At 40.8% G+C, this 23416-nt stretch overlaps 1 protein-coding gene and 1 long non-coding RNA gene across 7 annotated transcripts in view; one reads left to right on the forward strand and one right to left on the reverse strand.

The window, feature by feature from the left end:
* ZNF385D (zinc finger protein 385D) overlaps positions 1–23416 on the reverse strand; it is a 571924-nt gene that overhangs the window by 414581 nt on the left and 133927 nt on the right. For both annotated transcript variants that reach the window (XM_083705882.1, XM_083705891.1), the window contains exon 4: positions 4332–4396. The gene's annotated coding sequence lies outside the window, so the exon portion shown is untranslated. The remainder of the gene's footprint in view (positions 1–4331; positions 4397–23416) is intronic.
* LOC310828450 lies at positions 272–12358 on the forward strand. 5 transcript variants are annotated; one of them, XR_014556881.1, is made up of 5 exons: positions 276–409; positions 4365–4422; positions 5403–5941; positions 6212–6248; positions 12252–12353. It is a non-coding gene; the product is annotated as an uncharacterized lncRNA (long non-coding RNA). The 5 variants fall into 5 exon arrangements; XR_014556882.1 differs by lacking the exon at positions 276–409 and adding an exon at positions 788–897; XR_014556883.1 differs by lacking the exon at positions 276–409 and adding an exon at positions 2126–2280.

Raw genomic sequence — 23416 nt, forward strand, 5'->3', positions numbered from 1 at the left:
ATACCATGGCAAGCCACAGTCCCTTTCAGAATGGCTGACTGAGGCTCTACACATTTCAAAGGATTCATATAGGGCAGGGCAACCTTTGACCATCCAGATGTTGCAATGGAAGATTGATGTGAGCTGTAGTGCAGAAACCTCTGGAGGGACAAAGGGTTGAGGCTGCATGGCCGACACATTCAGCTCTGGCCCTGGCTCCTCCACACGTCCTGACATCGCGTGTGTGACGTCAGGACATTGTGATGTCACAACATTGCCTCCCCCCCCATCACCCTTGTAAGATGGCACCTCTGATGTCACTGAGATCAATTAGACTTCTGACCAAGAGTATATTGTCGGCAGTGTGCATAAGTTGTACATCTTCCCACAACAGTGCTGACAGTTATTCTTGAATATTCTATCAGACAAGGTTTGCAACCTTTCAAACTGGAGAAACTTTTTTTTAAAATAGAGAACATTTTGAAAAAACAATGAAAAATTGCTGCATAACCTGACTTTGCAGTTGATTCAATAAAAAACAACTGCTTTTTGCCATTTTCAGAAACTGAAGGTAAATAACAAGAGGTAGTGTTATACATGAGGTGTCAACTATATTGCTCCTTTATGTAATATGCAATGGTGTCTATTTTTAGATATTTGAAAATGTGCTGAATTGCTTATCAAAGGGCTTCATAAATCTTCTATATGACCGTGGCTGAGTTTTACATAAATTTCAACCAAGCCACAGCCACACTATGAAAACAGAAGCCTTACTTCTTTCATATGATTTCACTTCAGCTCCCAAGGGCAAGATGTTTGGAGCTGTAGCAAGTGATAAAGGCTATGAACTCTAGAGAATAAAAGAGAGAGGGAAACGAAAAGGGGAATCAATTTGAGGGAATCTTCCTGAAGACTAAGGTAATATCTACACCATACACTGAAAACACCTTTATATTACTTTAACAGTCATGGCTCCCCCTGCCCCTGAATTATGAGAATTGTAATGGACCTCTCACAGAGCTACAATTCCCAGCATTCTTAATGATTTAAAAAAACCCTTACTTATTTTTCTCAAACGTCATACAATGGGGTCAGGACTGAACAAACAGAAATGCTTGTATAGAAGAGAAACATCTGCTTAACCAGAGCCCTCTCTTCTTGGTCCACTTTTGCAATTTCCACTTCCAAAGAGAGAAGCAATTTATTAAGAAATCAGTGGCTTACTTCTTCAGCACTGGGGGGGGAGGGGAGGGAAACACAATGACAATAGCACACAAAAGTTGGAACATGTGTGCAGCTTTCTCCAAGGTGTGTGTGTCCTCTTTTGGATTCTAGACTCGTGTGGGACCTGTATTTATTTCAAGGTTTTCAGAAGCTCCCTAGATAGCCTTTTAAAGGAATTCAATAGAATAAAAATATCAGCACATACTCTAGCCCAGAGAAACCCATTTGTCAAGGATGGCACAATTACAGCAATTAAATACAAGCTTAATTATAGAGCTAAACTGGTTATAAATAACCAAACTTGAAGAAGAAAAGTTCTCGTGTTTCCTAATGTAGCTTCATCTCTGTAAAAAGGAGGAAAAGACCCCACAGAATCTCACAGAAAAGAAAGAGAAATGTATGTCAACAAGCGAAAAGAAAAACAAGAAAGGTGTTCACAGTCGAGCATTCACATCCCTTAGATTCAAAGGAGTATCTTCTACAAAAGGCTTGTTATAGATTCATCAGCTGTTCTGTATTACAAGAGGTGACTGAAGTGTGACTTCAAAGTGAATACTCAAATATAGAACAACCAATAGAACTAATGAGATTTGAGAACTATATAATACAGTGCTACATGAGCAGTGGTGTAGTGTTATGTACACAAGCTTGGGCCTTGTGAACTGCTTTCCTTTTCCAGTGCAACTACACGGAAGAGACGGGAAGCTTTCATTTCAAATTTTAACTAACCACGGTTTATCATTATGTCTAACCCAGATGAACTGTGGTTAGATTTAAATATGATTTGTGGACAAAAGTGTGGTTTACTTTGATAACCTAAATCATGTTGATGTTTAACCCTTGTTTGTGGCCCATATGTAATAATAAATCATATTTAATTGAAAACGGAATCAAAAACATAATCTCTTCCTTACAGCTGCATTGGAAGAAGAGAGGAAAGGAAGAGGACACCAGTGCCAAGCTCATGTACATATGAACTAGATTTTTTGGTATGATTTTTCAACTAGCTGTGACAGGATCTGTCAGAATTCTCAGCTAGCTCACATTTAACAATTTTGCTCACCAAAGTGTAGCAGGGTAAGTTTGTCAAATGCAAGACAAATTATGTCAATAATATTCTCATAGTCCTCTAATTTAAAAATGATAATTTGAGTCTGCAGAAATTTATTCTGGACACATCCATGATAGTTGCTACTAATAACTGCATCGTTATCAAGATTATTTCAAACCGCTTCCATTATCATCAGTTCTAGCATCTTTCCTGGAATCAAAACTAGATTGCCCATAATTTTGTTTCCTCTTTTCCCCCTCTTTTGAAGACTGGAAAATTTGCACAGTTCAGTCTTGCCATCATTTTCAGTCTTGTGGTGGCACCTCACCCCTTTCCCAGGATTTTTGCAAATATTATGGTTCTGAAAGTACTTTAGTTCCCTATGATGCAATTCACCTGGCCCCAAAGTTTCAGACTCATTCAGGTAGCTAGGTATTCCTTACCACCTCACTATCAACCTAGAACTGCAATCCTGACTCCTCCCCAGTCATACTACATTTGAAAAGCTGCACACAAATCATGTTTTGGGAGAAGACTGAGGCATAATAGGAGTTGACCTGTGGTGCCTCTTCCTTGTCAACAGTTAACATTTCACCATCCATACTCCACATTAAGCCTGCTGTTTCCTTCCTCTTGCCTTAAACATAGAAGAAAAGCCCTTCTTGTAACTTGCAAAATCCCTTACCAACCTCAGCTTGTTCTAAGCTTTAGTTTTCCTGGTGCTGCCTCTACAAGTATTGGCTCTTCATCTGAACTTGTCCTTGGTGTCCTCTCCTTTCTTCCATGTATTATATATGTCCTTTTTTGTTTTCTGCTCATCACTCTGCTTTTTTGTGTAACATCACTGTCATTTTAGATGTCTCCCTCTTTTTTTCTTTTTCTTTTCGTTTCTCATTGGCATTATTTGTGATTCTGCCTCCAGGAAATCAGCCTTTTTGGGCTTCTATTCCCATTAGGGTATCTAGCCATCAAATCCTACTTAGCTTTTCTCTGAGCTCCAGCTGTCCTGAAATTCAAGGCACATATTTGACTGTGCTGACCTTTCGTTTTCAATAAGATCCAGAACTCCAGCCCATTATTCCAGTCCAAAAAGTCCAACATTTTATGGACACAGTCCCCGCAAAGTTCCCACTACTTTGAACTCATTGGCTATAACTTCCCTATTGATTAGAATCAAGCCAAGGATAGCCAATCCCCTCACTCCTGAAAGAGAATGTTTGCAGCAAGGCATGCCAAGAATTTGTTGGAAAAACCCATTGCATAGTGGAGTTTGTCTGCTTACAGATATCAGAGTTGTGATAGGAAAACATTATTTATTGCAATAATTAGCTTGCCCTTTCCTAAGGAGCTCAAGGCTGCAAATATGATACCACCCACCCTCCTTTTACCACCTCATCAACCCTGAGAGAGAATAGCTGAGAGTTTGTGACTTGCCCAAGGTCACCCAGTGAATGTCATGGTTGAGCAGGGATTTTAACTACAGTCTTTCCGGTTCTCTTCAACACCCCATCAACAACACTACACTGGCTTATTTCTAATACAAAGAGATGCGACTCTAATGTAGAAAAACATTTTCCAGGGCATCTTTTTTAAAACTAGCATTTTAACAGTTATATAACTAGCCTAGTTTGACATGATATATTGCCATAGTTAGCTAGCTCCTCAACCAACACAGATGCCAGAAACCTAAATGCCAGTAAATACAGGGGGACACTATTTCTAGAGCAAACAATAAGTACAAAACACCCCACCCTCTGATCCATTAAAAAAGCCTTTTATAAAAATAAGATGCATGCTTTCAACAGGCCTTGTGGGCAGCTACAGCTGGTAAAAATAAACATGGCAGGATTCAGTGAAAATTTCTCCCTGGCTAAAATAGGGTTCTGAAAGATGTGGCACCTGTTTTATTAATAACAGAGTGTTGTCAATAATTGTCCTATACAGGTAACCCCTTGGGTTCCACGAATCTTTTAAAAATGTGAACATCAGTTTAAAACGCACATCAGTTATTTCTCTAAGCATATATTTTTGTATTTCTTGCTTTCAACAAGAGACTAATAAATATTAGATTTCTTACCGCAAAGATTCTTCTCCCTCTCTTTTACTTCAGGGACCATCTCCAGAGAGACAATGAAACTAAATCTATGAGAAAACCACAAGCATAAAATGTAAGCAGTTTTACTAGAAGAATGCCTAAAGACAGACACAAATCTTGCAGGACAGACACAACAAGTACACAAACATATTCACAGACCATTTTATACATAAGGCAGCCAGAGAAATAGGGAGCATTTGGTACATTAGAAGGTCACAGTTCTCTAATGTGGCACTACCACCAACCTATTGCTTTTTATTTTTTTGACATTATAGATTCACCTTCTCACATAAAATGTTCATTTCTTTCTTCACTTGAGGCTGACTGAAAGGAACTGTCTCATGCAGACTTCAAAGGCAATTTATTTTGTTATTTCTATTTATTACTTGTTTTGCGGAAGCTTATAGATCTGTACAAAGTAAAACTAGCTATACTTTATATATTTTATATTAGATTTTATCTCATGTCATTTTTGTAGGTCTGTCACAGCAGTATGATAAACTGTATAACAGACTAAAAAGTTATAGGCCCATTCATCATCAAGTAATTCAAAGGAAACAACATGGATTACTTTCCTTTTCTTTTTCTTGACTAAAGTATCACACACAGAAAAGGAATCAAAACCAGAGAAAATCTTAAGTAACAAGATACTCAGGACCCTACATTTGGGTTGGCTCAAAGATGATTAGAGTAGATCAACTGAAACCAGTGGAGCTTAAGTCATGACTATTGCTTTGATTGGCTCTACTCTAAATGTGACTAACTCTGAATTCAACATTTTATTAACATGTTATGCCCCTTTGGTTTTGTTTCAATGCTGCAAAGTGAATACGTAGCAATTAACTCAGGTTACATTAAATAAACTGTTGGATTTACTTATTTTTCTTTCTTTCTTTTAAAGGACACTGTGTCCTTTGAATGCACAGAAGAAGTTATAGATGAGTTTGGTGACAGCAAATGACAGGCACTGCACTTGGATCTCAGGAAGCCCTGATAATAATGGGATGTGACAGGCACCCTTCAAAAAAGTAACAGTTCTGTTCTTGGTAACAGGTCAGATGAAGAATGATGGAACAGAGAAGTGGAGTCGTCACCACACCCGAAGCACTGCCAGGGCAGAAGGTTGGGTAGAACACATTTTTCACTCCATTGTATTATTACTACAACTACTTTGAACTTTGCTACCCGCCCTTTGCCAGCAAGTCCCAGAGCAGGTTACAACAACTCAAAAATTAAGAATTAAACAACAGTTAAAACAGGAAGAGGGTGGGCCCTGAAAACACACATCTGAGATGTCAAAGGCCAGGGTAAATAGGTGTGTTTTCAGCATTCATTGAAACTTGCATAGTGAAGAAGCCAGACACAGCTGGTCTTGACACCAAGTGGAAGGACCCCTGCTTCCTGCACTCCCACCAGCAGCAAGAGATGAGCAATAGCTGGGACAACTGCAAAGCAGGTAAAACGTCTGACACCATCTCCCTGCTTTGCTTTTCTATTGCTCCCGCTGAAGAGAGAGGAGAGATGCTTGGAGGAAGACTTCTGGACCCCACCACAACTGATCTGCAGCAGCTGGCCTGATGACAGACTGTCAGGTGGGCTGGAGAGATTACTGGGGAGGGGGTGGTTTAGGTTTTGAAGTATATGCCTTTTGGTCTAGGGAGGTGACTGAGGTTTCATTTATCTGCTAACTAGTGGGTCGGAATATTGCTTCATTTATTGTTTGACTACATTGCTAATGTTGTTTGTTACTGTTTAAGGGCTGGTGTGTTGTTTTTGTTTTCTTGCATGTTATATGAAATGTTAGTGCAATATATGGTCCCTTCCCCTGTGTTATTACTTATCTGCCTTTATTTGTCTTTAAGTTTCTTGGAAACTATTGGGTGACATACAACTAATACGGTAAATAAATGTATTTTTTTTAAAAAAAAGATATTTATTAAAGTTTCAACAATTATATAAAAACAAAACAATAATACAAACAAAACGCATACAAAAACAAGTATAATTTCAATCCCTTATTTTCTTATAACTTATTTCCCCGACCTCCTCATACCTCCCCTTTCTGTATTCCAGTTTCTAATTATTAATTCAGCAAATCCTCTCCCTTATATTTCTTAGCTCCCTTAGCCTTTCTTTTCTTTTTACTTAATCATTACAGCTGGAAACCATTTAATTTCTAAACCAACGTCATTCTAACATTCAGTAATTTTGCAATGTTTCCTAAGGTAATCCTTAAATTTCTTCCAATCTTCTTCCGCCGTCTCTCTTCCCTGGTCTCGGATTCTGCCAGTCATTTCTGCCAGTCCCATATAGTCTATCACCTTCATCTGCCATTCTTCCAAGGTGGGTAGATCTTGTGTCTTCCAATACTAAATGAATAAATGTAAAGTCTTCATCATGGTTTTGGATTCAAGTCATGTATGCTGCTAGCTAGCGATTGATTGATTGATTGATTGATTGATTGATTGTGCTCCAAAAATCGTAGCCAGATACAAAACAGGACAGGACTGCTACTCCTCCGATAGATGTGTAGAGCAGAGAATCCCCGCTAGTCATACAAGGAATAGTAAGGGTAGGTGGTACCAGTATTGCTTCCCCAGAACACCCAGCATCCTCTCCCTGAGGCCGCTGCCACACTCTGCCTATTATCAGAGCCAGCACTGGCTGTTTGTTAGCTCAATAGGATGGCCAGACAAAAAAAGGAGTAAAGGCTCTAATCAGGTAGAAGAAGAAATTCAGCAGGTGAAGTTTACATAACAATTCCCTCCTTTACACAACATTCATAGAGCAGGAGTCTTGTCCTCTTTTTGATCTGGCCCCTGTATATCAAGTCATTCTAGCCAAGTCCTCTTCTTGTTCTTCCCCCAGTGCCTGCTGTCATCCTAGCACATGGTTCAGCATGCAGTTATTCAGGATGCTCTAGTCCTAGCCAGCATTTCAGAGAATAAATTTGTTATAAACACTCCCTAGCATGGACCAACTTCCCCATTCACTTTAATGAAGCTTCTCCTGCACAAGCTTTTCCTCCCATTCAATCAAAATAAATAGGGAAGGCCAGCATTTCAGGAAAGAACATTGGTGTGTAAAGGGTGTTTTGGGCTAAGATGCTGAAAATCTAGTCAGTGTTGATTTCAAGGATAAGCAAGTCTCAAACGATCCCATCTTAAGATGAAAGAGCTACCAGTTAATAGTCATTAGCTAATATGCGATGAAGTCACAGCTAAGACTGAGTTTTCTGTCTCATTTTGCCAATGTTAGTATTAGAGTAGGAACTGGAGTTTCCTCTTAGCTCAGTGTTTGGTACAACATTAATCTCACTGTAGTGACTATGAAACAAAACAAAACCAGTAGCATACACACACACACTTTCACTCTTGATGGGAGCTAGCTCCAGAGCTCTTCTTCAGATCCCTGGGGAAGATCAAGACATAAGACTCACCAGAGTTGAACTAATCAAAACCACTGATGGCACAAATTACCCAAGGCAGTCAGCACAGAGGTCACCGCAAATAAAATGATCAAAGGTTCAGGACGATCATGCAGCTAAATAAAAATGTCACAGTGATCTGCACTGAGTAAATATGAAAAGAATAGAAGTGAATAAAAAGCTAGAAGGATTTCAGAGGCAACCTTCTGGCAATGATAGTTTGAAAAGAAGAATTGGATTTGGAAGACATTTTTCTAGTATAAGCTTTCTGCATGATCTGCTTACTTCCAGAGGAGTCTCCTCTCTGTGTCTTACACACACACTTTTACACTACAGATACTTCAGCTTGCTAAAATAAATCCTCATTTCTACAAATGTTCCATGTAAGTAATCATTCAATTGCTGGCAGAAGCAGAAATCAAATGGCTTTTTCAACTAGATTTTGCTAATACATTAATAATCAGATTTCACAGTGCCATTTACTGGCTTTGACCTCACAATGAATTATGCACAAAGAGGTCCCACTTGGCTATGGATGTCAATATTTTCAACTGCAAACCACTGCATGACCAGTAATGGAAAGTTCTGGTTGTACTCAGGGCAGGGCAGAAGTCCTGGGCCCCACATAGCAAAATGAGCAAGACATTACCAATTACACACCCAATCATTTTAAGATGATTCTTTCCTAACGTGATGCTGCTATTTTTGTTGTTTTTAAACTGATGTTTAAGGTGTTATCTCTTCTGCTGTTTTCAGTTCCATTACTTTGAAATTCTTCATTTAAATATTTAAGATAAATAAGCAGACTTTTAATAATCAGATTTCACATTAACGAACGTGCAGGGCAATCCTATACATGTGTTATATATTCAGTGGTCTGTGTTTGTCTGAGTCTGAACTAAGGATTATGAGCTCCTGTGTTCTGATTCGATACATGACATCCAATCACAGAACATTTCAGGATTTGGGCCTCTGCCATTGGCCCTTAAACTCTGAGTTATGATTCGCAGCTTGGAAGTTTAGAAAGCCAATCACGTTGGGAGTGGGTGGCCCAGGCCTTCAGAAATGTATATAAGCAGTTGCTCTGCCCCGATGTCCTGTTCTGTTAGTTCAATAAAAGTTCTTGTTGTTATCACCGTGTCTTGCCTTGTGGGAACCCACCTACACATCAACATGTCTACTCAGAATTATTGAGTTTCATGGGACACACTCCCAGCTACATGAGTATAGTGTTGCATCCTAAATAATAAAATTAGACTCTAATCCTGTACTGTTTCCTGGGCTTAAACCCCATTAAACTCAGTGGGACTTCCTCTTGAGTAGTAGACATGTGTATGTAGGATTGCATTGCCATATTGTTCAAGCTACTTTTGTAAAACTTGGGTTACTCTAGATTTACACTACTGGAGCAAGAAACTATATCCGATCCGTATGCATTGCTTTTCAATACTATTTTTATTCCATGACCTATTTAAGCAGTTGCCTTTGTCAGAGGAAAGAAAAGCTGTTGCTGTTAACACTGAACTATGCATTTCACTGTCACCTTCTGCATTCTTGACAGATGATTCCATAAATGAGAAAGAAAGAAATAAAAAAAAAACCTGAGGACAAACAAATAGAGGATTTGTTGCATCTCATAGCATTGCCTGTTCAGCTTGAGAAATATTCAGTGTCACCACTCTGCCTTTCTTACTTACTTAAAACATTGCCATTCCGTCTCTTCACCAGACTCTCAGGACAGAATATGTATTAAAAGTCACAGCAATATATAAAATAAAAATGTTTAGTTAATGAAAAATACACCAGTATACAGAATGTCCATCTGTCCCAGTGCCAATCCTAGCTATCTGATCAGCCATTGCATTTCCCCAAAGCCCCATGATCTGGAACACACCAAAACCAAAAACAGAAGGGAAATGTAGGGAGCCATGATGGTAAAGTGCTTTAAATGGTGTAGGTGTAGCTGGCTTCAATGAAGAAAAGGCCAGCAGCCCTTCCCTCTGGCAAGCTAACAACATGATCCGGAGAGCAGTGGTGGTATCAGGGCAGGACTCAGATGCAGAAGTCCCAACGCCTCACTCCGCAGAATAAGCAGCAGGGCTGGCTTGTGACATTTTGAAATGAATGAAGTAAAGTGCGTGGCCATCTAAAGGTGTTTGTGTGTCCCCAAAAGACTGTTATGCCCTGAGTCAAAAACTACCCGCACCACTGCCAGAGAATGAGGTATATGTGTCCTGATGTCCAGAGATCATTATTGCTAGCACCTTACAATCCTATGCACCCTGTCCTGGAATATGACTCATTGACTCGTATAGTAGGGCTTACTTCTGAACAAAAATATATAGGATTTCCATGTAGAACCGGCCCTATCATTAGGCAAAGTAAGGCCGCTGATTTGCACTTTCATGAATGGGCACCAAATGGTTAGATTTTTGTCTATCATCATCATCATCATCATCATTATTAATACCCTAGTACTATAATGAATAGGGACGTGGGTGGCGCTGTGGTTTAAACCACTGAACCTAGGGCTTGCCATTCAGAAAGTCGGCGGTTTGAATCCCCATGATGGGGTGAGCTCCCATTGATCGGTCCCTGCTCCTGCCAACCTAGCAGTTCAAAAGCATGTCAAAGTGCAAGTAGATAAATAGGTACCGCTCTGGTGGGAAGGTAAACGGTGTTTCCGTGCACTGCTCTGGTTTCGCCAGAAGCGGCTTAGAAGAAGAAGAGTTTGGATTTGATATCCCGCTTTATCACTATGCGAAGGAGTCTCAAAGCGGCTAACATTCTCCTTTCCCTTCCTCCCCCACAACAAACACTCTGTGAGGTGAGTGGGGCTGAGATACTTCAGAGAAGTGTGACTGGCCCAAGGTCACCCAGCAGCTGCATGTGGAGGAGCGGGGAAGCAAACCCGGTTCCCCAGATTACAAGACTACCGCTCTTAACCACTACACCACACTGGCTTAGTCATGCTGGCCACATGACCTGGAAAAACTGTCTGCGGACAAACGCCGGCTCCCTCGGCCAGTAAAGCGAGATGAGCGCCGCAACCCCAGAGTTGTCCATGACTGGACCTAACGGCCAGGAGTACCTTTACCTTACTATAATGAAATATTTAACTTAAATGGCCTTGGATACTATGCACCACAGCTTGGATGGGGAAGCACCACTTCCTGCTCCCCCTCCAGCAACAAATCTGTGGTTACTTCTGGTCATTGATCTGTCAGATTTAGTCCCGTCTCCCACCCATCAAAACGCAATAGTCCCTCAGGGCTGTTATGGGGGGGTGAACGTTCTGATTATGACTACATACAGTTATTAAAATCAAACATGTGGCCGTAACACAAGGTGAAGAAAACCATTTTATCTTTTGAAATTTCTAAGATGAAATAGTCTGGCTACTGATAGTCTCAGAACATCTAAAGCATAGAAACATCTGAAGTAAACTGAAGCCTCAATGAGTTCTGTATTGATTTTGCGTGTCAATGCTCAAACAAATGCTTGTTTTTGTCCGGGAGTAGGGTTTGTTAAATGGACACACGCTGCGTCTTAGACACTGAATTATAGGCAGGTTCCTTGTTTGCCCAGCTCCTATGATTTTACGTAGGTTTTCAAAAACAAACAATATTTGGTGTTGATTTAGAATGAACAATAGTGTAAATCAAACATATTGACAAAGCGGGAGCCAGAAACCTGCATTTTTAAATGACAAAGGATCATGCTAACTTTGCAAACTTTGCCCGGTGTAAATGGAATGCTGACTTCTTGCAAATATGGTTTGCAATTTGCACATAGAGAGGCAAACTCCAGAAAGCAGGATCCTTTACTCCTCCCCATGCCCACCTATGTCCCCCAATGCAATCTCAGCCCTAACTGTGGATTAGTGTTTCATCTGCACAGAAGCTAACCAGAGTTCTCATCCAGGGTGCAGTACTAACCTTGGTCGCTGCCCAATGAGGCTTAATGGTGTAGTGAGGAGACTGCGGTATTCACAGTCCTGCCAGCCAGGGCAGAAGGTGGAACAGCAGACAGATCACTATGTCACCTGGGATCCAGTCCAGATCATGTTTGGCAGGTGGAAGGGGCAGGAGATGCTGTCATTACTCCACAGGTGTAGGACCGTGGAGGTCAGCAGGATTGGACGGACGACACCTCTGCCCAATCCACACATATACCAGAATATAGGGGGTTTGGATTTCTCAGCTGAACAAGGATTCAGCTGGGATACCCTCACATGGCTTCAGTAAATATTCTTCTTCTTGTGGAGAAAAGGTAGAAAATATATGCCTAAATTGACTGCTACAGATGCATGTAGGGCACATTATCTGCAATGATCTCCACATGTACGCACACAGAGGTACATTTGTGCAAATTCTGATCAACAAATTCTGACCTTGTCCTAGGCAACAATTTGCTGTTCTATATTAAACTGTTTTGCTAGATGCCCATTTTGTTATTTCTCTTTCCTTTGGCAGCTCTGATTGCTTCAGAGTTTAGGCAAAGAATTTCAAATGAAGTTGTTACACGATACATCAAATACATTCTCCCCATTTCCCGCAATTGACAGGTACTGCAGCAAATTTCCCATTGTGAAAGCCTCATAAACCAAACAGATTATTCCATTTCTTCAAGTCATTTTGAAAGAACCAAATGACTGGAGCTATTTAGATGCTATTTTGTATTGTGAGTCTCCTCCCCCCCCCCCCCCGCCTCGCCCCGCATCCGCTTTTGTTGTTGTTTCATATAGTGGTAAAGAAACATACTGGGGGAAGGGAGAGAGAGAACGGTGGCCTTTTATGTGCAGATGCTGGATTACAAATTCATTTTGACACTCCTCTCAGCTATAATCAGTGCAAGAACATTGTCATTGGAAGTGCAACATTCAACTGGATAAACATATATGCCTACCTGCTGCCATTTTCATCTACAGTACAATGTGGCATGAGAGGCATAAGAATGGTCTACAGTGGTACCTCGGGTTAAGTATTTAATTTGTTCCGGAGGTCCGTTCTTAACCTGAAGCACCACTTAACCTGAAACTGTTCTTAACCTGAAGCACCACTTTAGCTAATGGGGCTTCCTGCTGCCACTGCGCCGCCGGAGCATGATTTCTGTTTTCATCCTGAAGCAAAGTTCTTAACCTGAGGTACTACTTCCAGGTTAGTGGAGTCTGTAACCTGAAGAGTCTGTAACCTGAGGTACTACTGTATTGTGTTTCCACAAGCAGAACAGGAAGGCACCAATCTTCCCCATTGCTTGCCCCAGTATTTAACATTACAAAGTACACAGAATGCCAGCATAGCATTGTCTAGTGCTCTACAGATATCATGGCACTATAGCTCCCATTATCCCTACTGGGTGGGGCTGATGGGAGTTGGAGTTCAACAACATCTGGAGGCACCACCTTGTCTACCCCTGCCGTGTGAGTGTATCAGATGACCTTTGGCCAGTCACTATCTTCTAGCTTAACTCACATCACAAGTTAGTTGTGAGTATACAATTGGGTGGAAGGCGAACCACAGACACCTCCTTAAGCACCTTGTTATAAGTAAGTATATTTGCTCTCCTCCAGTCTAATGTACTTCACAGTGCTAATGTGCTTCAGCTCGGTTTTCAGCATTCTTAAGGTTGCGGGGAGAGCCAATTCATATTCCAAATTCTTTTCTGGCTCGAACCAATTTTCATATTCTAGCAGGGCCATCAACAATCCTTTGCATTGCAGAAAAGTATATAAACAGCTGAACTTAAAACCACCGAAAGATGAGTTCCAATGTTTACAAAACGATTCTGTTTTTGTTAGCGGGGGACTCTGGGGACTGGCTGACATACCATTCCCATAATGTCCAAGGAGCAGCGTTATTTGAGACGAGACTGAGTTGACGTGACCATGTAGAAAAGTATTAAACTGTGACCTTTCTATGGTCAGATTTAAGAACACTGATCAGGTTAATCCATCAATGGTAACTAAATCTTACAGATCACATATATGAACGGCAACATTCCTCTCCAAAGTTTTCTCGCTGAGATTTCTCTTCTGCCCAGTTGTCTGGCTCTGTAATATACTTCCTGGTTGCTTTTTAAGATGGGACGAGTGGCTGTGACAAAGCCTTGGCAATAGGCAGCGCTAGCAGGATGGGAGTTGCCATGTGTGTTAGGATGATCAGGGTCAGATCTAGTTCACAGAACTAGGGCTGGTTCAAATCCAAGGAAATCATCATAGAAACTCTAGAGATGCCCCAAGAGACTTCGGATATAAACAGATGCATCTATTAATGGCTAGCAAAGATTAGGCAAGCAGGAAGTGGAGTAGAAAGTGAGAGATTGAACTCTTACAATTAGAGACATGAAATAAGGCACATAATGCATTTCCACTGCTGAAATGGGGCTGGTTTGTTTCCTGCATGGCACATAACACACACAGGTATTTCTGAGCTCTTCTATGGATGAGCAGCACATTTAAAGGACATTTATACCACCAACATGCCTTCCCACGAAGAACCCCAGGAACTGCAGTTTACCCCTCATAGAGCTACAATTCCCAGCACCTGTACCAATCTACAGTTCCCAGAATTCTTTGAGGAGAACCATGTGCTTTAGATGTACAGTGTGGATGTGACCTAAGTATCATTAGTAAAATAAAATAAAAATTGCAATGCTGTTGCAGACATGCAGAACTGGGACATATTTTAAGGGTGGGGGGGGAGAGAGATGGTTGATACCAATAGCTAGTCAATCAGAAACAGCAAAGTGGTTTGGGGGAAAGACAAACTGCAAGCTTGGCTTCAGACAGACTCGCTGGGTGGACTGAAGCACTCCTTCTGTCCCAGTTTTTCTTCTGTGAAGGCAACTAGGAGAGGCAGAAATATATAGCCCTAACAGATAAAACATTAGCAGGGTGTGTATGGCAAGTGACTACTCCCTTCCGGGGATTGGCTCATTTCCACAACAGCCAAGTTGTAGATCAAAGCCCTCAATCCTGATAGTTCTGCTAAAACGAAACTTTTCAAAATAATCCCAGAGAAACATGATACATGGGGATTGTAGCAAAGGAGAAACTTAAATGAGCTACCTTTGTACTCGATCAGAGCTCATGAAGAGTCAAGACTAGCAAGTGCTGTAGGGGAAGGAGAAATTTAATGAAGTCGCAGTTGGGACATCTAGAAAAGAGAGAATTAGGAAGAACATGAATACATTTAAATAAGAAGAAAGAATATTTAAACTTGGAAGACAGGACTTCTCACACAACAGAAATTGAGCCTTGGGCACTAAGCCATTCTTTAAATGATTCAGCAGTCAACTTGGCAGTAAAGCCAGAGTTTTGCCACTGTTGAGTAATATATTCCGTTTGGGGATCATAGACTTATATCCATTATACCAAGATTAGATTTGATTTTATACTAAGACAACAAATTATGTTGTAGTAAGCTTTTTCTTCTCTTGTTTTTCCTTGCCATTCCTGTAAGTTTGCTCATCATTTCTAAAAATAAGCACTTTCCAAAAGCATTGCTGATGTTTCCAAATGGCTTAAACTGTACATATTGAGAAGGGGAAGGGGTTTATCTGGAGGAGGGAGATATTTCATGGAAACTGCAGGACAACTGCTCATGTCAAATCCTACTTTGAATGTAGAAGCTGGGGGATTGTGCTTGAATGCATGAAGCTGCCTTGTATATAACCAACCCAGGCCTGCATCCCCATGAAGGACAGTTTTTTCAACTCTTTGATGGTGGGAACTGTAGTTTAGCATGTCATTGGCATGTCATTGGCTACCCTGATCTACCCTGATGGGCAGCAGGTCTCCAAGGATCTGAGCTGGTGTCTTTCCAGTCCTCCTCCTCGGATTATTTTAAGTGGAGATGCAAATGGGATGGGATCGTCTATATTCAGAGCTCCACAAATGAGCTACAGGGCCTTCCCAGACTCTTAACAGTTGAAGATGTGATGGTTTCTACAATGTCAAATGAAAGAAAATGAGAGGAGGAGAAGGAGGAAGAAGAAGAAAGGTCGGTATTACATGTGAAGCTGAAAATGCAAAGTTTCAGGTAAAAACATTGATAAGTACTATGTGTGATACCAGTTATTTTAAACAGTTGCACATTAATTCAAAACCTACAGAATGGAGGGTTGGAATTTACAATTCACATGATTAATAAGCAAAACTGTCACACTAGGGGGGGGGGAATGTATGACATTAAGACTTTAAGAGCCACATTTTGGTAAGGCAAGAATATGTCACAAGAGCTATCTTCAAGGTCCTCAATCCTCTTAAAGATGCCAAATCTGGTCTATTATGCTGTGCGCCACAGAAACGGATTTTCAGCATCAGCAAACTAGCTAATATTTTTTCCCCAGCTAGATAATTATTTGAAAACTTTAAGAATGTAAAAGGGTTTTCAAGAAATGCCCTACATATGTATTAGAAATATAGAGCCTTAGCTGAAGGTTTGACTTCATTATGGGTTTGCTTGGGAGTTTTTTTTTTTTTTGTATTTCTTTTTGACATCAGGTTTTTCTGCATTTGGGATTTACCTTTTTCTGTCCATACCTGGACATTGCCCTGGGGAAGTAATTGACCCGCATCCATACAATATTTCTTGGTTAGTCACAGGGATTGAAAGGAAATTTGATTTGGACTGGATTTTAATGTGAACCTACCCAGTTCTCACTTTCTCAAACAACATGTGAATGAAAGCATGGCCATCCTTCAAAATGACCACTTCTCAGAATTTTGCGACATGGTTCTCCAGCCAACCAATGGGTGCAAAAATGTGTATATTAGGAGAAAGTGTGCATTAAAATGCATAAGCTAACAAAAGCATCCTATGAAATGCATTATGTTAGAGAAAATTGCTTGCAAAATGTGTGTTATTGGGCAAAATTGCATACTGAAATGTATATACGAGGATAAATTTGCACCAGAACACTGACAAATTTTCATGAGGACTAAAAATAATAATAAAACATCAAAAATACATAAATATGGTGCTCTGAACTTAAGACTGGAAAATGATAAATAGAGAGAAACCAAAAATGACCAATTAGTCCTTCCCTGGTTACTCAATGCATGTGGAGCCACTGAGTGCAAGATTTTTTTCATGACCAGTCTTGTGCCTGAGTCCCATAATACACATGGTACTTGTTCCAGCAGCATAGGGTGGGGTGCTAGGGGGGGCCATGGCCACAGGTGTACATTTTTATGGGGCGCAATCAGGCACCCCCACAACAGGCACAGAGCCATAGCAGTTGAGGTGTGGCAGCAGGTGGGCTTGTTTAGTGGGCAGGTGGAGGCAGCAGGTGAAGAGCCTGTTGGGAGGTAGGCTCTGTACACCCTTCACACAGGCTCCAAGCATGTGCCCCCACCCCAGTTGCCCAGTCCACCCCCACCACCCTGCCCACACCTGTCCCATCCCGGGCCCCAGCAAGCCAAGCTATACCACTAACTTACTCTATTATGAGAAAGTCACTACATACTACAGTAAGGCTGCAACTTATGTGGAGGTTACATTCTGGGGGGTCGTGCCTAAAGACAAAATTGCGTATAGTTAAAATATTTTGGGTGCAATGGCAGGTGGGGCTGCCAAAGTTGTTTTTCCCCAAACACCTGCCCTCTCTTATTTTTTTAATGTTTGCAAAGCGATAAAGTTAAATGTGCATAAGCTGCGAGTGTAATGTACTGCAGATCAGCACTACAGACAAAAATAAAAATATGAACCTATACTGGGGTGGGAGGAGGAAATGAAACCAGAGTTCAGTTGTGTCATCACATAGCTAGGGTCTGTACCACACACAAAAAACAAATTCAATAGTAAAGTGGTAGGCCCGTGGTTCTGTAAGGAAAGAGAGTGCATTTTTTTCATATTTGGTGGGAATGTTGGAAAGCAAGGAAACATTAGAGACATCACTATTATTAATGAAAGTATTTGACTAAATTTAGTTGCTAATCACTATTGTTCCTTTTAATTTACACTAAAGGTTCTTGAGTTCTTGGAGAATTTCAGACATAAGTTTTCTATATAATTACAATTGCAAAAATCCTTTAAGACCAATACTGGAAGGTGGATCATAAACCAATTAAGCTAAGTTAATTACAAAGTTGTGTGAACAGCTGGGGGTCACTGACCATAAAGTTAGAAAAGCAAGAAGCATATTAAAAAATACTGAATAAATGGGAATCAGTGGTCCAATTTGTTTGCTTTTTTAAAAGACTTGGGAATAACTAGTGCAGGAAAGAATTAATGTGTGGTTTTACCATCTAGATATTTAACTTTAACTCTTCTGTGATCATGATTAACCCTCAAGATACTATTTAATGACAATTAAAGTATGCTTTCAATGCAAAGTGTGTCACATCAGGTCTGCCAAATTATAATCTTACACAACTTAAAATGGTTACATCAGTGCTTGGCTCCATGGCTACTAGCCATGATAGCTCTGCTCTGCCTCCACAGTCATACCAGTCATACCAGTGAATACCAGTTGCTGGAAACTGCAGGGAGGGAGAATTTTTTTGTGCTCAGGTTCTGCTTGCAGGTTTCCCACAGGGCTCTGGTTGGCAACTGTGAGGATGGGACCCTAGACTAGATCATCAGTTCTTCTTATGTTCTTATTGAACCATCCAGAATCTTGACACACTCAAAAAACTTCAGCTGAAAAATGTTAAACAGGGGACTCAGCTACGTTGGCAAAGAAAAGGCTCTTTATATGTGTTGTTTATGCATTCTAAAACTGTGACACCAGATGGCGCTGTGGAGTACTGGTTTTTGCCATCCTGATTTCTCATGCAAAGCTTAAAACATGTTTAAGTGAAACGCTTCTTTGATGTGTCTAGGTCCAGCCAAGGATGGGAAACCTGTGGTCCTCAAGATATCTCTGGGCACCCATGTCTGGTGGTCAAGGATGGTGGGAGCTGGATTCCAGCAAGATCAGGAGGACCACAGTTTCCCCACCCCTCCTGTAAATGCATAAGCACAACCAGACAACATCCTTGTATTGGCTGGACTCCAACCCCACAAACATGTCAGCCGGTCTTTGTTGATTAGATTTGTATCAGCAAACCAGAATCTGAAAGATGGGAAAGCACTTGTTGGCTTTAGTATCACATCTACATGAATTGCTCGAGCCTGGGAAAAAATACATATATCGTACAGCTTTATTAGGCATATCACATTTGTGGAAACTATATCTGCTAATGATTTACAGAGCTATTATAGATCTGAAAATTAAATTAAGAAAACAGCAGTAAGGGGAGGGGTAATAAAGAACTACAGAAATGAGAAAGAGAGAGATTTAATAGAACAGAGAATAGCTGGAGAGTTGATGAAAATAATATAGCCACTGCAAGCTGCGGAATCTATTCTCCTAGAGGGAACACAATATATGGCTATGCAAACACTGGGCTATAATTTCATTTTTAAGCTGTGCCAAGGTAACCTTAATTCTGTGCTAAGAAAAAAAACTTACCAGAAAAGATTGAATTCTGTAACTGGAATAAATTATACACGCTAAGCAGATTTACAAAAGGGGTTTGTTTGTGTGTGTGTGTGTGTGTGTGTGTGTGTAATGTAGTGCGCTACCACCAGTCCTTGGAAGAAGCTAGGAGTTGTTTAAGACACTGGAGTCCCACCCTTGACCGGTGGCAGTCATATTTAGAGTTTTTTTATAGGAAGTGGCTTTACACATCTGTGCATATATTCTCAGCCATGAGAGGAAGAAACCTACCTTTTAAAACAACACACAAACACTGGGATTCTTAAAAAAGATTCCCTGCTTTGTCTAGCTTGCACAGAACTGCAGAACGCATGCAATTCTGGAGATATATTATAGCTGCAACAGGAATTGGCTTCTCATAATCAGAAGGTCCAAAAGCTTTTTCACCTGAAAACCGCATTAATGTAATTTGGTCTTTGTTCGCATCCACAGATTGGAGGTATCTTGATGGATAGCGGTGAAGAAGGAAAAGCAGAACAAAGAGGATCAATAAAAGATGATTTTGTATAGAGCTCTGAGTAGGAGAATGGGAGGTTTTGGGTCAATCTATACAGCCATTCAGTCCGGGAATACTTGAAAATCCTGTGAGTCAGTCAACTGGATAAATGTAGCCCATAGTCATAAGTTTAAGCTTTTCGGATGCCATCACAAATTTTGATTTTAAATAATTGCAGGCAACTTCTGCAAATGGACATGACTAGATAGCCACAGGGAGAGAAGCGATGTGCATGATTTTGAAATAGTCACCATGCAGCCAATTCCAGTGGGTTGACTCCATTCCAGTCTAAATTAGGTTACCTTAGTGCCCACTGAAATCAATAGAACTAGTTAGTCATCATGACAGAAGTCCCATTATCAACTACCTTAGGCTGAATCCACACTAGAATATTCATTTGTATGTGGACTGCTGTTTCCATTTTTGCACAGGAGTACTTTCAGGCCCCACATGCCTGCGAAGCAGTGTAGGCACAGAAAATGCCTACACATTGGAGACCTGATGGGCTGAGATCTCCCCTTGCATTGAGGCGATCTATTTATTTTCTATTTAATTTATATACTCCTTTTTGCTTGTGTGGCTTCTAAGCAGTCTACAGCTGTAAAACCAATTATAAGAAAATGTGCTGGAATGCGCATAACATGTGGGTAGTGGGCGACGCAGCCAGCAGTTGCTGGATTGCACACCAATGCGTCCAGGGCTACTACTCATGACTGGATAATACTTCCAGGATAAGAGACAGTATGTAATGTATGCAATGTAATGCTGGACGAGATAAGCCTTTGGTCTGATCTAGGAGGCCTCTACATCAGTTCTTATAGTTAGATTGCTTGTGTGGGCATTCACTATTCCATATTGGGATGGATTCTGTATATTGTATCACCACCAGTGGCACATGGATTGCTTTATCGTGGAATTGTATTCACACTAGCAGAAGCAGCCCAAGTCATTTTGCTGCCCTTTCATGAAACCCAAGATGTGCAGCCACGACATTCTGCCCAATGGTAGGCCAAACCCTAAACATTAGCTAATGTCTGCTTTTGTGCTTGCTTTATCATATACATGTTCTGCAAAAGGACTTGACACCACCAACAATATACCGCCAATGTTAGAACGATCATTAAAAAAAATCATTTATGTGAAGCTATAGAATCTGGCATGAGATAGATAAATCATATGAGGGTCTAAAAGCAGAGTTTCAAAAGATTTGTTCTAATTGCATTTTAATAAAATCATCAATTGTGATAAGGGGAATTGCTCATTTCCTCTGTAAAGGCTTCCAAAGGTTTACTAAGATGATTAATCAACAGATCAAAAGATTAATCAACTTTTGTGCTGGCTTGAAACACACCTTTCAGTCTAAACTGCAACCATTCTTGCACTTTAGGGCTATCAGGCCTCTGTTATCCACAGCACTTCCAGTTGGTGTTCCTGATACCCACCTGTAAGGTCCATGTATCCTACTAAATTAGTTCCAACCTACTATTATTGTTTCTAGTGTGCAAATAAACATGGCTTTGTTTGTTTGTTTGTTTGTTTGTTTGTTTGTTTGTTGAGCATATTTATAGCCTGCTCTTCATCACACTAGCTCCCAGGGCGAGGCACAAACAACATTTGCATGAAACCAACTAAAGCAATCCTGAACTATAAACTGAAACACAACAGTCGCAGCAGCTAAAATGAGAACGCAAAAACTGTGTGAACAAGAAGAGGTTTCAGTTATTTTTAATCCTGTTTTCTCACTGCCACACTTTTACAAGTTCCTGCTATTTCATCTCTTAATATTTGGAGCTATTTTAGATGATACAGATGTAGCACCTGAAGGAGGCGAAGAAATGTTAATACCCTTTTAGACATGTTGTTTTGGTTGTTGAACACAGAAAATGTGCAGCGGCACTTTCTCCCCTTCCGGGACCCTGAGTATTATTTATCTTCTTCGGGAACAGGAGCTGTCTGCAGTACAAAGACTGACCGGACATACCCACCTTGCAGAAACTATTTGCATTCTCCGCTAAACATTTGTTTGGAGAAAGCTACCTTTTCTTCCCCACCAATCTCAATCTGTTTTATGACCTGAGATGACTTCTTAGTAAAGCAGGGGAGTGGGGAGGCAGACGAAACTAAATATTTCCAACTACATTAAGGCATTAATAATGTATCACTTCCTCTAGAACAGGTTTTCAAAGCACTGCCTGACTGGCCTGGAGCAGAATGTAAAAAATTTACTCGGGAATTAAATTTAAGCAATAAAAAGGGGAAAGGCGCAACAGTTTCTATCTCAAAACTAACACATGTTGCGTAGCCAATCTGCTGTAACTTCCAATCAAGGTGCTGTCCCCCCAAATCAGGGCATTCTAAAAGAAGAAGTAGTTTAAATTCAGCCACAGTTTGTGACTAGAGTTCATATCCAGAGCTCCCATTTGTTAGCATTCATAGAAAAATCTGCAATACATATTTGCTCCCTCAACTTAAAGGGCATGCTGAGTTAATTTTTCAGAAAGAATCAAGTCAAATGCCAGTATAATCCCTGTGGGGAATTATCTCTGTCACTGCAACACAATACATTTGCCTGGGCATATCACGCTAACTAGCTATCTTGCTGCATTTAGCAGAAGAGACTGCCAAATTACTGTTTAATTCAGTGCAGATACACATCTAGGCAGCACATTAAGATCATCACATTGGCTTGCGGACTGATTTAAAACGACAATTCTAATGTGCTCTTACATAACCGGAAAATAACGTGAGATTAATAATATAGTGTATTCATTCCTGGGCAAAGTTAGATGCCAGGTGACATACTGTCCAAAAGAATTTAAGTAGAGGGGACAAGAAAGGAAAGCGTGGAAATGTAAGTCAAGTTCTGGAGTTATATTTTCCTGATCTGCATGCATAGAAGAGAAGAAGAGAAGAGTTTGGATTTGATATCCTGCTTTATCACTACCTGAAGGAGTCTCAAAGTGGCTAACATTCTCCTTTCCCTTCCTCCCCCACAACAAACACTCTGTGAGGTGAGTGGGGCTGAGAGACTTCAGAGAAGTGTGACTAGCCCAAGGTCACCCAGCAGCTGCATGTGGAGGAGCAGGGAATCGAACCTGGTTCCCCAGATTACGAGTCCACCGCTCTTAACCACTACACCACACTGGCTCTCTCTAGCAAGAAGCGAGGCCTCACAACCTCTAAGAATGCCTTGTCTGGCTGCTTATGGCAGGGAAGGTTAGTCCATTAGAGCAAATGGGGCACTGTCCCACCAACCTCAGTTTGCCCTCAGCTAGCCCCTGCTGCCTGCCTTCTTTCTTATGAACAGCCTGGAGGGTGGCAAAGGCTGTTATCTTCCTCTTGTTTAGTTATAGTGCTACCTCTGGAGAATGTAGCAGAATGTGATTCAGGAGTCCCTGGTCACCAAACTGAAGCTCAGCACCAGCGTACGTATCTACCGTCTCTGTGGGTTGTGCCAGCTCAACATGCTGTTTTCCCTGAGCTGGAGTCAAGTTACTGCTGGACATCATGGTGATGATGACATCACTATATCATGTACCTTCTCATGTTTGTCTTCCTGCAGGTTCTCCACATTCCATCAACAGGGAAAATAGTCTATCCACATTAAAAGGGGGGATAGGTAAACAAGGGGGACCTTGTCATGAACAGGGGTGCATT

The sequence above is a fragment of the Podarcis gaigeae genome, assembly GCF_964106915.1.
Source record: "Podarcis gaigeae genome assembly, chromosome: 12".
Classification (NCBI taxonomy): Eukaryota; Metazoa; Chordata; class Lepidosauria; order Squamata; family Lacertidae; genus Podarcis; species Podarcis gaigeae.